General features: G+C 44.7%; 1 protein-coding gene across 11 annotated transcripts in view; it reads right to left on the bottom strand.

The window, feature by feature from the left end:
• Window positions 1–14,552, bottom strand: part of LOC118503979 (guanine nucleotide-binding protein G(s) subunit alpha) — a 28,416-nt gene extending 13,864 nt beyond the window's left edge. Inside the window, exons 1-2 of one of the 11 annotated variants that reach the window (XM_036037920.1) lie at window positions 14,499–14,552; window positions 9,929–10,851 (exon numbers count right to left, since the gene is read on the bottom strand). The gene's annotated coding sequence lies outside the window, so the exon portion shown is untranslated. The other 10 variants (XM_036037915.1, XM_036037914.1, XM_036037916.1 and 7 more) reach the window with 10 other exon arrangements.
• Between the last annotated feature and the right edge of the window lies 1 nt (window position 14,553).

The raw sequence follows: 14,553 nt of genomic DNA, 5'->3' as shown, positions 1-14,553 counted from the left end.
GACACAACTATTATTTCGACCGACAATGGTCGCACTTAACGTATTTCGCCAACGATCGTGCAATCATCACCACAAACTGTCGATAATTTCTCTCGCATCAATTCTTCCACCGAGCGCAAAACAAATAGATAATTGCTGGCACCACAGCTAGAATTCTATTCAATCGACGTTCAGCCCATTCCCTTGGTGACTCGCGCCAGCACCGATGGCACTTAATACATTCCAAGGCACCACCAATTCAGGGCCGACTCTCAATTACACCTTTCTCCCTTCGCCAGAACGAACGGGTCCAGAGCAAATTAGTTGATACCTCTATTCGCTATCCACCGGACATTGATAGACGTGGCCAATAACAGCACAAATGCACTTCGGTTTCTGATTAGCATTAATCGATAGGTCGAAGGCACACTGCTGCTGGAGCTATTACACGTTACATGATTCTTTCATTCCAGTCCACACCCCCACGGTAAAATGGGAATGACGAACGATTATTATGTGTAATGCTGAGTAGCGCCATTGCTAACCGTCTTCAACATTAGTTCAAAACGCCTAAAGTTATGCAAATACGGCCAATAAGCTTACTGAACCGTTTCGTTTGGCATTTATTTCGAATAATAACCATATTCCAAGGTAAATCGTCTACAGAGGCGTAACGCTGCGAATGGTTTTGCACAAGTGCACATCTAAATGGGCCGGACGATCCATCATGATGCAAAGGAATGCATCCTTTCTCCGATTCAACTCAATTATTCACTCCACATCCCAATGATCTGTGCCGTGTGCTGCCCTCATGGGGAGAGACAGAGCGAGAGAAAGAGATAGAGAGATAGACCTACACAGAAACAATGACACACAACAATGGCCTGGCAGGCAGCACGTTTGCCGCGAAAGTAACCAGCAAACGGACAGACACGATCGTGTTGGCGCACACACGACCAGAGCAAACAAACAAAACGGAATGGAAAGATAGTCGGGTGCGTCTCACCTTGCCGCCACACCCGGCCCGGCCCGGCTCTCGATCAATCAATCCAGGAATGGTTGGACAGAGACGATTATGTGACCGGACTGTTCAAAAGTCCAGCCAGTCGTCGTCGCCACCGAGCGGCGTTACGCTTCTCTATTCCAACTTCCAACATGCCCGGCCATCTTTTCTCCCGGCCCAATCGTGATCGAGCGGATACCTTAACTACTACCGCCCAAGACAAAAGCCCCCATTCCTCCGCATGCACCGACCCACCCACCCGCACATTGCAAACACAGCACAACATCACACGTTTCCTGCGACGAGAGTTAATACACATTCATTCAAACTGACAACTGGTGACTGGTGACGACATGGTGCTGTTGTTTGGCACGGATTGACGACTGTAAAACTCCGTGCTTGGCACGGCGTGTGAAGCGAAAGGTGCAATTGGCGACGAATCTAATGTTAACAACATTAACACGAGCGCGATTAATTCAGCGCTGTAAAAGGGAAACCGAGCGGAAACACAACCGTACATTCCGAGACACCCTGCCAAAAGGGCTAGCCGGCCGGTTACGGAGCAACATCGCTAAGCTTAAGTCGTCGTTACGCGTAATCGTCTTTGTATCTGGATATGATACAGCAGGATTAAAATGCTGCTACAATTAATGCAATGCTCAACATTGCTTTGCGTCTTTTTTATCGCTATCGATAAAAACCCGATAACAACAAAAAAAAAACCATTTCGCCGCAAAGTAATTGGAGGCTCACCACCAACCAAAACAAACTGAAGCAATTATTTTGCGATGAGCGAAAACAAATAAAGAATTTCTTGTGAACCGCACAAAACCATGCAGTTTTTAATTCATGTTTAACACATCATAATGCGACAAAAGCAAAAGATATAATTTGTAGATTATTTTTAACTAAAACTACAAACCACTAGGCTGCTCCACAATTTATAAAAAAGCTTGTGTTGCTTCTTTGTGCTTTAAGAGAGAATTCCTAAATGAAGAGTCAATTCAAGTCACTTCAGAATATGACAATAAAATAGCATTTTCTTGAGCTGTTTCTCGTTAGAGACCCTAAGGGCGGCTCGGCAGGACCGGGGCATACGGCAAAACCGGAGTTCAAATCCCATCCGGACCGTTCCGCCGTAGCGTAGACCCTAAGCGGAATGGAACCCCTATCACATCGATTCTGCTGATCGGAAGCAAGGTTTTTGAGCATTCACAGCTCGTTGCAAGATAGAGGCCTTCCGCCGCCTATGTAACGAGGCTTTGAAGAATGATAATAACCATCATCACATGTCATGAAAGGTGGATAGAAAATTCTTAGGATCACCGAGAGCCAGCGTCTGAAGGAGATGGCCCTTCTTCTTCCCGGTCTTCTCTCCCACCAGATACTAGCGAGGGCTTGCCCAGCGATTCGGTCTAAGAAACTTCGAAGAGTCCAGAGCTAATATATGTCAATCCGCTGATGATATCCACATTATTGGTTTGAAGCTCTCCTTCGAAGCTCAAACGAGAGAGGAAGATGTAATGATAGGTGATCGCACCTTCGAAGTCGTCCAAAACATCACCTACATTGGATTAAAAATTAGCGCAGAAAAAAGCATAGAAAAACCGATAATTTGAGCAATCCCGCGACTTCATTTGTTCCTTGTTTAATAGTGATGGTAACCATCCGGTCGTACCACAGCCTGAAATAACTTCGCTGTTCAAATCAGCTGTTTCGAGGCATAAAACTGAGACTGTGTAGCACATTTATACGCAAATACGTTTCTGAGACACTTTAGCTGGACGGAAGATGATCAGTTTGACTACAAACTACCAGGCTGCTCCATTGGAACAGTAAAAATTCGGAACTTATAAATAAATAAGTTTTTAATTTAATGGAAACGAGATAAACCATCATAAAAATTTAATAATTGAATCAAGTTTTTCCACTAACTTTAATACAATAGTTAAGAGTATGTGGAGTCTCTTATAAAACCAGTGTAAAAGTCACCAAATGTCTCGAACGTTACTTGTTCATCTCGGATCACCCTGTGTAATAGCAATTTAAAATAAAGCATTACTTAACAAATGCCAAGCAAAGACACACAAAAAATTGCAAAGATCGAATATAAAAGAGTAAAAATAAAACTCGTTACGTGTTAGCCGAACTTACTTAAACCATTAGCAAACGGCGTAATACGTAATCTCGCGGCGCTCGGGATACATAAATAACCCGAACTTCCGAATATGGTAGCAAACCTGCTAATGCTAATTAATTATTGAACCGACCCCCAAACATCGCTTCCTTCTTCCCGCAAGCGAAGCGGTAATCGAAATTGAGCTTCCTCCTGTAGCATTGGGAAGTGTTTGAAAATTACATGAATGTGCTTTTCATGCGAATCAATACAATAACAACACAGCGCCGAACGATTCCCCTGAAACCGATCTGGAAGCGAGGCTGCAGACTGGCTAATGTGCGCCAGCGTCATTTTTCGATGGCGATTATGTTTCTTCGAACACAAAACTTAAATGTCAACGAAACTTACACCACTATCAAGGCGCGTGCAAGCCGATTTGAGATGGAAAATAAAGAAAACATTCTCCATCCTCCCATCTGCAGACATTATTTTTCGCCCAGTTCATTCATGAGTGTGGCGAGGATGTGGCATCCATCTGAGACCTCGTCTTAAGCTCTCACACCCATCTCCACGCCCCACACGCGACCGAAAGCGACAGAATGATGTTAAAAAAGCTCCAAAAATAAACACTTCCTCCTCCACTGCCGCGTGTGCGTGTGTGTGAGTCCCTATGTCACCCGTTCTTCCTAGGCTGGGTTGGGTTGTGAGGGGGTGTGCGTTACGTCACCAACTGCCCCCGATGACGACATGGGGAAGAATCGCGAGATAAAAGATAATTTTTATCACCACAAAACAACAAACCGCCTTCGCTGCCGAAAGTGCAATTCTGCGTGCCCCAGTTCAATTCCATATGTGATTGCGTACATACACGCACACCGGGGTCGCAAGACGTGGGCAGCATCGCACCGCCACGGCGACGCATGAATCGTCCAGAAGGAATCGCACGACGTACGGTTAAATGCCACCCAGAAAATGTAGTAATGAAAAGGAAAAATAATGCCCAGACACAGGTGAGGCTCCCAAAGATTCGCTAAGAGCGAGAGAGAGAGAGAGCGAGTGAAAGAGAAAGAGGAGAGTGAGCTTAATTGATGGTAAAAAGAAGTCACTTAGCGGATGTTGTTTCTGGCTGTATCCGGAATCATCATTCCCACACACACACACACACACACACACACACACACACACACACACATCCAAAATGGAGATGGATTGACACAGTGACGGTGTAAATGGAGCGCAACACAGCTCGTAAGAAGGGGTGAGAAACAGAAACGGATCGAATGTTCCGAACGTACGCTTTTGGCGGGGGGAAAAGCAGATCGTAAGAAAAGCGTGGGAAAAACTCGCGTCGGAATGTTGTTGCTGTTGTTGTGTGCGTTTGTTGCATTATGTATTGTGCGGGGTTTTTCGTTTGTAAAATGCGGTAAGAAAGGCTAAAAAAGTAGCTTAATAACAATTTTGTTGGGTAATGTTAGCTGGTGCGGCCGGTGCCGTGCCCAGGATAGTAAAACGATTAAAGTAGAAAATTGAAGTGATTTACCTCGCTAGGCCGTCTTGTTCACGAGATTTCATGGGTTGTCAAACAATCTTGCTAATCTTGGAGGCTAGATAACGGGGGAAGGTGGTGTGGGGATTGGGAGTAGAGTAGTAGTCAGCCCTGAGTACGGGGAGGCGGTCGGGATGGGATTCGAACCCGACGCCGTTCAAGGCGAAGACTGGCGCCGTTTTTGCCTCTGCCACCGGACCGCCCCAGACCTGTGTCTAATCTGTTTTAAATTGTATTGAGCTGCTAACTACCCAATCCCTCTAAACTTGTGGTGGGATCAGTAGGATATTATGCATTATGAGCTACGGTGCATTTATCACACTGCTAACGACAGTCATTAGGACTTTCCCATTTTATTCTTATCATTCTATTGTTATTCTCATTCATATTCCGATGAGTTCTTAATGTCTAACTCCCATGCTTTCTCAGACTAAAATAAGCACAAAGTTGAAAAATGATGTTCAACAAACCATATAAAGAACTTCTTCTACCTACTTTCACTTATTTGTTCCAAAAAAAAATCCAACCAAAAGGTTTACCTAACACCAACCAGCAATGATCTCGAACTTCCGCTGCTATCGACCACCTTGGGCAACCCAAACTCCAAATTCGTTTGTAACAAACACACACACACGCGTACACACTGTCAGAGCAAGGATATTCCTATGTGTGGTGTACACGGCGCAAAGGTTAAAAGAATCAGTTGTTTTTCCTTCAGTCTTCTTTCCAATCTCGATTGCCACACACACACACACACACACCTCTTCAATAGTATCGATGCTTGAAACAACGGAGTGTGCACATAACTAAGGCCCAGCTACCTGGGGGAAGGAGGATGTTGAAGTTTGGCGGTTACTTTTGGGACTTGGTGCTTTTGGAAAGGTGTTATGGCTGGTGTAAATGAGCCTTCCCATCCGCGAGTCTCTGATTCAATGTTATGAAATTCTAATGCGCTGGTACCACACACTCGCACAAATGCACCATCCGTTTGGTTTGGCGACATTGCTGTGCTGTAACGGGTAATATTTGGACTTAAACATTTTTTGCACTTCGTTTTAAATAAAAGCAATTTCAACTTGAACTTAATAAATTCTGGCAACTGTGGTCACGCTTATAGCAGAGTGCCCAAAAGTTTGAGCACGTCATTCGGTTATTAGCTTATCATCTGTAGCGATAGCACCCTCCCACAAACGCAGCAGAATTCCAACATTAGCCAACGCTTATTAGTCATCGCGTGGTGAGTGTCGAACCAAAACATAGCGTCAGCCAACACCTGACCTGGTGGGTGCTCGGCACATATCTGAAATTCGTTATCATCGGCCCTGTCTGGCCATCTTTGTCTTGTGGTACGTACGATGCAGCTGCGCTAGGGCATCTTGTCGCCAATATGCAAACAATTCAACGAGCCAAACTTCACACACCCTTCAATACGAGCATCGTGGTGTGATTGTGAATCATCGGTTGAGGATTCACGTTTGTTTTGCTTTGCCTTTTAGCGACCATTAATGCGCAACAGGAGGCATCATTTTAATTTAAAATCTAATTAACACCGCTCATTACTATCCGGTTGTAACCGGATACACTGTGATTCATATCTCCAGTAGCATTGTGAGATAGAATTGTTTTCGCAAAAGTTATTCTTTTGACACAGATAAATCAGAACAGAGACCCACCTCGACCACTAACTAATCAATGACTAAGTTTTCGGGGTTTCGGTATCTACATTTCACTTCAACCCTTGTTTATTGTTGTCAAATTTCAGTAACACTTCAATGCTAGAATGAATTCCTGGGTGATTCATATCGGTTGCTTTTTCAAGTGCGATCGTCTGGCGTTTGTAAACTTAATCAGTTTTCCACATTCCAGCCATAATAGAACACATGAATCATGTCACGCCTTTCAATGAAAACATCTTCAGAATTAGTGAGGGAGTACTTCAAGAATTTCCAATATTTCTAGAGGAAATAAATAATTTATCTTTTTGTTCATCTGCTTGGTCCTCAGGAGGTCTTTACTAGCTTCTCTGTCTAGATTTTACCCGAGTAATGTGCCTCTTTCTGGACCTTATCCTACAGCTACTACTTTGTCTTAGACACACATACATAAAGATTTGCCCGATAGTTCTACAGCGAGTTTTGTGCCAATACGTTCATATATTGCAAAATATTACCCTGTTGATCAACTATGATCAACTAGCAACACAATGGGCCAATTGGATGTTTAAGATGTTAATACATAATCCAAAGTTAAATCTATTAGTACAATCCCGCCATTACTTTAACAGATGCTTCATAAGAAATAATAAAGCTCTAAAGACATCATTAAAATGACAATGGATTATTGGGTGGATTACTACGGCTATAAAGTCAGTATATTTTTTGTGTGTAAACGTTATTCAGTTCTCTATAAGGGGGGTGGATCCGGATGAGATTTAATGCTGGTCCTCAACGATAACTAATAGATATGAAAATTAAGTAAATTTTATAATGAAAAATTCTACCAGCTACTAGGCGCCTCCATGGGTGTAATGTAATGGAGCTAATTCCTTGAAGAATTGCTGTATTCCTGAATTGCTGTGAGGCCCTTTGAGCAAAAAATATTTTAATATTGTATCAAAAATAAAAACAATTCTCCTGGTCCCTTATGATTGATCTAGAGGAATTAAGATGACTTTGAAAATTGATGCTTGGCAAATGTGTCGTTACACCAGGATCATTTCCTTCTACTAATTCAATCCACTCCTCCTCCCTCCATTCCTTCGCTAGCTGTGCTTGGGAGGCTGTATTTTGTAGCTCGCAGCAAATGTTTAAGCAACAGTGTATATACCGCTCGCTACGGATGGATGCAATTAGTCTCCATCGTTTTCTTTCTGGCTCTGGCTGGTGCGTGCGTTCGTGCGTACTGTATGTTGCTCTGGGCGACATGCATAAACACACACATACACACACAGTCATGCAAGCGTTTTAAAAACAGGTGAACATGTGAGAAGCTTGTCTATGGTAAGCGCGCGAGATGTAGCATCTCCCACAAATCACCATCTTCTGTCAGATCAAAGCTGCGGGGTGAGATAACCGTGAAAAGATGTGCGCTCACACACACAGACACCACTCACACACACATAGTTACACGTGCGTTTTCATTGCTTCTCTGCGTTTTCACGGAAGTTACCTTGAGAGCAATAACGGCTGGGGCGCGGATAGAGAGAGAGAGAGAGAAAGATTGTCTTACTACTCATCTTTGTGAGTAGCAGTCCAAAATGACAGGCAGAAGTGAGCTGAGCAAAAGTTTGTTCTACATCCAAAACACGCTTCAATAAACTTAGAGCTATTGCACAACGGGTTTGTGTTACTTGTAGCTAATTGAGGTTTAAGACAAAAGAAAAGAAATTGTATTATTTGTCCTCTCCACAACAAGCACAACATCAATGCATATGGAAAATGATCTCACACCTTCTCATCTCAGCTCTTCTGGAACACACAATTGCTCACCCAAACGCTCAGCTCACCACTTTGGAAAAACAGAGCAAATGTTGCTCCAACTCACCGTGATAACCGATCACCAGGGTGAGAAAAGCGCCTGTTTTCTTCGCGTGAGAACATGGCAGAGAACAGAAACAATAATGGGTTTTTTAAGCTGCTCAACACACAACAAAAAACTGAAAGCGTTTCTCTGAGAAAGCAATCGATATATCCTCCTCGAACAGGATAATCGCTCTCATCCTAGCATGTTGCTGGTGGTTAAGCATGAAATTCAAGGAGACTGTACAAGTCCTTTTCCCTCTCAAAAAATACTGTTCGAAAAGTGTGACACATCCCTGCCACTTAACATTTGTTTATGTCCTGATGAAGAATCACCATTTAGTTGAGTGCAAGATTTTTAATATGTTGGCCAACAGCTCAGCAAAAATTCCATCACAGCCAGCTCACTCTGGGAAAAAAAAACATACACAGAGAACGTATCCTCTGTGATTTCGAGATGACTGGATATGTTGAAGAGAAATCTACGAAAGCGAGAGTGAGAGATAAAGAGAGTGAGCAATGGAAAAGCTCTCCCATTCCAGGGTGATAATCATTGACTAAAAGAAAATAAGGTCCTTCTTTTTGGGGAAGGATTTTGGTACGGTTGGACGCAACGTGGGAAGGTACCCAAAAGGGTGGTGATCTTCCCCTTGTGCTGGTTCCAGAGGACACGCACACACACACTCCTACAAAACTAGCCTTCTAGGTTCGAAAAAGTTTCAAGGATTTTTCATGAGCCAAAGAAAACCATGAGCAGTTGATTCGACTTTCTCGAATTTTAACTAAAATCAACGAGCAGGCCTTGCATTTCTCCTAAACACTAAACAGTCCGAAATCTTGAAAGGACTCGTTTTCCTTTCTTTGTTTTAATCTGTTTCTCACAATCTTTTCAAAAGTCTATATTTAGAAAGACAAAAAATAACAATGGGACGACAGGTAATACAAAAATCTCCAAACGTTCTAAAAGCGGACCCGACCCAAGGAAACATCCTCCAGAAAATGTCGATTTCCAGAAGGTCAACGTACGGGGCGGCACACTCTTTCTCTGCACATGCCCGTCCTTGTCTCACACACCGTCGCACGCTCTCTTTACCGTTCGCTCTGTTGCTTCAAACACTCCTAATCGGTATTGGATACTTCCTCCCGCTGGGTGCTTGGCTTGTGGCTTTCGGTCCTACCGCCCATCCAGCATTCCAAAGGCGACTTATGGGCGATTTAAAAGAATAAAAACGAACACAACGGCGACGTTGAGGAGAGCGAGAGTGGTTCCTCCTTTCTTTTATAGCCCGCTACGCCTTGCCTCCTAATAGTCGATAATATTTTCTATAAAAAGAATCGTAAAAGCTTCAACACAAACTTCAGCAACAGCAGCAACAGTAACAATAAAGCAATAAATATTGATCCTCACCGGAAAGCAAATGTACTGGGTCCACCGATAATGGTGCGTGTTTGGTGGTGAGGAAAAACAGCTTTTTCCTTCCAGAATCAAAAGCGGAAGAATTTTGAAGCGTTGACATTTAAAGTTGTTTTTTTTGGAATGTGGATATCTTGAGTTTTCCGGGAGTTGCTGTGATTTTCACACGCCAGAAGCGTACATAGAATACCGTCCGGACAGACTCCCCATACGGCAGGTCTATCCAGCTAATGGTAAAATTAAGTCAATGGCACAACAAGGCCTCTTGAGGTCATAAATAAAAAAGAGAAGAAGAAGAAGGATGTCGCAAGCCTTTAGGTATCGGTGTACAAAAGTGATCTAAATTTACCTTTTTTCTGGTTTCAATTCGTTTCAGGACACGCTGACTTTGTTCGGAGAGGTCTTTCCTGTTCGGTTGCGATGAATGCTGCTAGGCGTTACTACAGTTACGTCGTGTCTGTTTAGCGGCTGTTGTTTGTGAGGTATCTCAATCGGAGGGAAACGGGCGCACACAGACGACACAAGTGAAACGAAAATTCTCAAATAAAACACACACAACACAATCAACTTTCAACTTGCTGCTCTGTGCTGCTTCTATTGATTGGGATTTTCTTTTGGGGATAAAGGCGTTGATTCGAAGAACAATTCCTTTTTTCAACTTTTCAACTTTTCCTCTACTCTTCCTAAACTATATATACACACTTTTAAACTCACAAATTAGTAAAACAATCACTAAAAAACAGCACAAACACACGGGGAGACACACTTGCTCTGCTGGGAGCCTGCTGCGTTACTATGAAGTGCGTTACTCTATCAGGGGATCGGGATAACGCTGCTTGCTTCCCGACGACCCGTCGTCAAGGTGTAGTAAAGTGGTGTGTTGTAACGTTACACACACACGCACGAAGAAACCCGCTTGCTACGTCGCTTCGCTTTGCTAGTGGTTGCCAACAACGATCACTAACTGCTGCTTCATCCAGGAATAAAACACGCACAGTGGTACAATAGTGGTAGTAGCAGTAGGATGTGTCATTCGCTTCTTTTGACAGCTACCGGTTGCTATTGATTTCTGGCCGTTACCTTTGCCTGAGTGCACTGCTGTGTACTGTTTACTTAATAACTTCACTTCACTTGCCTTTTTTATTGCACATACGCCCACGCACAAACACACGAAAACACGCAAAAGCACATACACACGCACGCTGGCACCTATACCGGGGTGGCAATCAGAACAGCAGAGGATGGGCACGCACACACACACACGTTCACAAACTGGAAAAGATGGAAATGGTAAATTATCAACTGAACGCAACTAACTAAAGGGAAAGCACTAAAAGAAAACTTAATGCTAAAACACTTTTAAGTGTTAACACACAAACAGCGCGCGTGTTTGTACTTAATAAAAAATACAACGATCACTAAATTCACACACTTTTCTTTAATGACCTTTTCCTTTCGGGAAATATTCTTCACATTAGAAGAATACAGGGAAAATAATTATGGAGGCGCATTATCGCTCACACACACACACACACACACACACAAACATGCACGACAGGGTGACATTTAGTAGTTTGTTGGTTCTTGTTTTCGTATTCCCCGAAAGCGAAGCTAGTTCCAAGAAAGGCCCACGGCAAAAAGCTTTACACCTGACTACTGTGAGCCCCTAGTGCTCACGCACCACATTTTCCATTTTCCCAGGTCAAACACACACTCTGGACGGCATCCGGAGCTGAGATGGAGTTGGAGTGCGTCCTGGTGTACGTGCACTAGCGCTACAACTGGCGGTGATGATCTTCATCGCTTCCCTGGGCTCACACACACTGGATTTTCCGCTCCACACACACACACTCACACGGAACAGGGACCCACCACAATGTCCCCTTTTCTGCCGAGGGTGCAAAAACCCGATCGGGCAGGCAATTGTTTCACATTACGACCTCACATTGACTCATTTGGCTCACGCTTTTCTTCACTCACACTCACGTACACTGCTTCACTCTCACGGCACCCCTTTATTTTTTGGCCTTATACTACCCCAAACGAGGAAGATTTCCGCGTGTAGAGGCGATTGAAATGATTTTCCTTCAAAAATTACGCACACACACACACATACGCGCGCGCGGTTCACTCTCTGGAAACTGCAAAAGCTCGCTATCTCACACTCACGTTGCTCACCGTGATGCTCTCACTCTGCTCACACACAATCGAATCGCACCCCATCTGACCACCACCCACCAGTGTAAAAAAAACAACCCCCATTCATTTTATACGAAACAACCCCCGAAACACACACAAACTACATTTGGAGGACACTTTGCGATTCTTATCGACCAGAAGATGGTGATGATGAGATTGGCGTGATATTGGTCGCTTCTCACTATCTTACTTTTCTGCTTACTTCTCACTTGATAGAGATATATGTACAGAGTGATAGACGAAGAAAAAAAGGGAGAGCATGGGGGGGGGGGGAGGGAGGAACATACATACATACACACACGGACACTTGCTCACATAATTTACATACTAATAAAAACGCACACACGCCCTTAGCTCTATGCTGATGCGATTGCGTTCGGTCCCGTGTGTGAGATATTGGACGAGACACGACGGTACGTTCTGTCTTCTGTCACTTGGCCCGCTTGACGTTTATACACCGTTTGTTCCTCTGTGTGTGTGTTTTTTTTTCTGTCTGCTGTGTCACCTTCCGCCACCCTACAAGCAGCCCCAGTGGGTGTTCCTGGCAGGTGTCTTTTCACCGTGCACAGCTTCCATCGACTGCATCGCGCACAACGGCACCACCGCAGCAGCAGCAGCAGCAGTGGTTCTTTTGGACAACCGATTTTCTCACACTCCCACACACAGGCACACGAGCGCGCACAGACAAACACCACTTCCAGAAGCGCGCATACTACTCCTGTCTCAGTAAAGGCACGGGGAAGTATTTGCCCTTCTGCACGGCCACCACCGTTTATACTTGTATCGACTGAGAAGTGAAGCAATATGTAATAAAGCTCACTAAGTGAGCGCTGGGTATGGATTTCCTATCGCAACCCCTACTAAAAAAAACAACAACAAAAAATCCATCCATGACGACCTTTACCCGTTCGAACGAAGGACCCCATGGACAGGAGAGCTTACCAGATAAAGCGAGAGAGAGAGAGAGAGAGAGAGAGAGAGAAAAAGAGCGAAATTCCGGCTACTACTGGAAGGAACAAGAAAACGAAGCTATCAAAATTGATTTTAGCCGGACACTATCCTGGGGTGGTCGAGGGATGTTTTTCCCCCTGTTTTCTTTTCCGTTCCTTATTTTTCGCCGTACGCCGTTGCTAACCCGAACGACGGATTCACCAAAATTCACGGCCACCGTTACAACAACCACCACTACCAACACAGAATCGCTTCACACGCGCGGGCCCGTGTGTATTGCCAGCAGCGCACCGAACACGAAAAGAATAATAAAGCTCTTGTGCCCTTCGACGCGAACCCTGAACTACTCTGACTACTACTACCGGAGGCGCAATCATTTGCTCCAGCGGGAGTTACTTTGGTTTGGCCAGCCTGCTCGGTGCGTGTGCTTTTTTTTTTAATCTTCGCTTTCGTGTTGATTTTACTTTGCCTGTACCAACGCAAATTGCAGTACTATCACTGTGTGAGCAAATTGGGGACTACCACCACCAACACTGTGTTACTCTGGGCTACAGTGCCTACTACTGCTGCTGCTACTACTATTTCTGCGTCTCCTTGTTCACGCACACAAGCGCACACAAACACACACGGTGTGTGTCGTGCTCTTCCCGTGCAGCGCTTTTACGTGCACAACAAACTGTGCGCCTGCTTTGCTCGCTCTCGCTCTCTCTCTCTCTGTCCGTCTCCCTCTTATGTTTGCTCTCTTGTGTGCGCGCACTATCTTTCCACCTCTCTCTCGCTCTCGTTCTCGCTTGCTCACACCACTTTTTCATGCTGATTTTATTTTGTTCCAAAAGGTTGTGTTTTTTTTCTTCGCCGTTCACTCTCTCTCTTTCTCTCTCTTTCTCGCTCGCGCGCACTCTTCGTCCAACCACTTTTCTTCGCACGGATTTTCACGGTGCAACCCCCATCCACCCTAACTTTTCTGCTAATCACCATTCCGATGCAGGGGTACGGAACCTTTTTTTCCTTGTTCCTTCCAGTTGTATCACCCCACACGACATAGAATACAAACACGCGCACGCACACACACACTTCTAATCTCGTATAAATGTTGCACGAACAAATGAACGCACGCACGCACGCTTCGAACGCTCTTTACACGATAACCATTTTTTTCTGCCCTTTTGCTGTTGCCTTGCTTTGGTTTTTCTTTTCCGTTCGATAACCGTGGGTGTGGGTACAGCTCTACAGGAGAACAGCACCAGCCATTGCGCGAACTCTGGGGGTGCTTTTTCTACGCCACAAAAGCAACAGAGAAAGAAAAAACCTACGCCCCACCAGCAAAAAAAAAGCGAACCTTCACACTTTGTACCTTTCCGTGATCGACGTCGTCGTCGTGCGTGCGGGGCCTACAATCTGCGGCAGCTATCGTGTGGTATCGAACACGGAACGCGCACGGGGCTGTTAATTCGCCGTATCGAAAAGTAATACACACCCTCGCAAAAGCAACTCTGCTGAATTTTGCGATTACAGCCCACCGTTCCCGATTATCCGTGGCTCGGTTTCGGTGCAGGTCTGGTGCGTAGAGCAGGTGCGCACCATTCGCTCCGGTTTTGTCACGAGATCTCGAGCCAGCGAAAGCGATGACACACATGCAATACACCGTTTTGCGTCCGGGCCCGGGGACGTACGTTAGCGCTTGGGCGTTATTCAACGGGATCACATTACACCGAACTACACGCACGAAAAACGGTAAACAGGAATGAAATGATTGCTTTTTTACTCACGAAAGCGAGCCTCAAATGGTGCACGAAAATGTAAACAACACAGGTAAGCTACTGT

This window comes from Anopheles stephensi, chromosome 2, assembly GCF_013141755.1.
Source record: "Anopheles stephensi strain Indian chromosome 2, UCI_ANSTEP_V1.0, whole genome shotgun sequence".
NCBI classification, from domain to species: domain Eukaryota; kingdom Metazoa; phylum Arthropoda; class Insecta; order Diptera; family Culicidae; genus Anopheles; species Anopheles stephensi.
The sequence above is the reverse complement of the archived record's forward strand: the minus strand, read 5'-3'. Positions and strand labels throughout refer to the sequence as shown.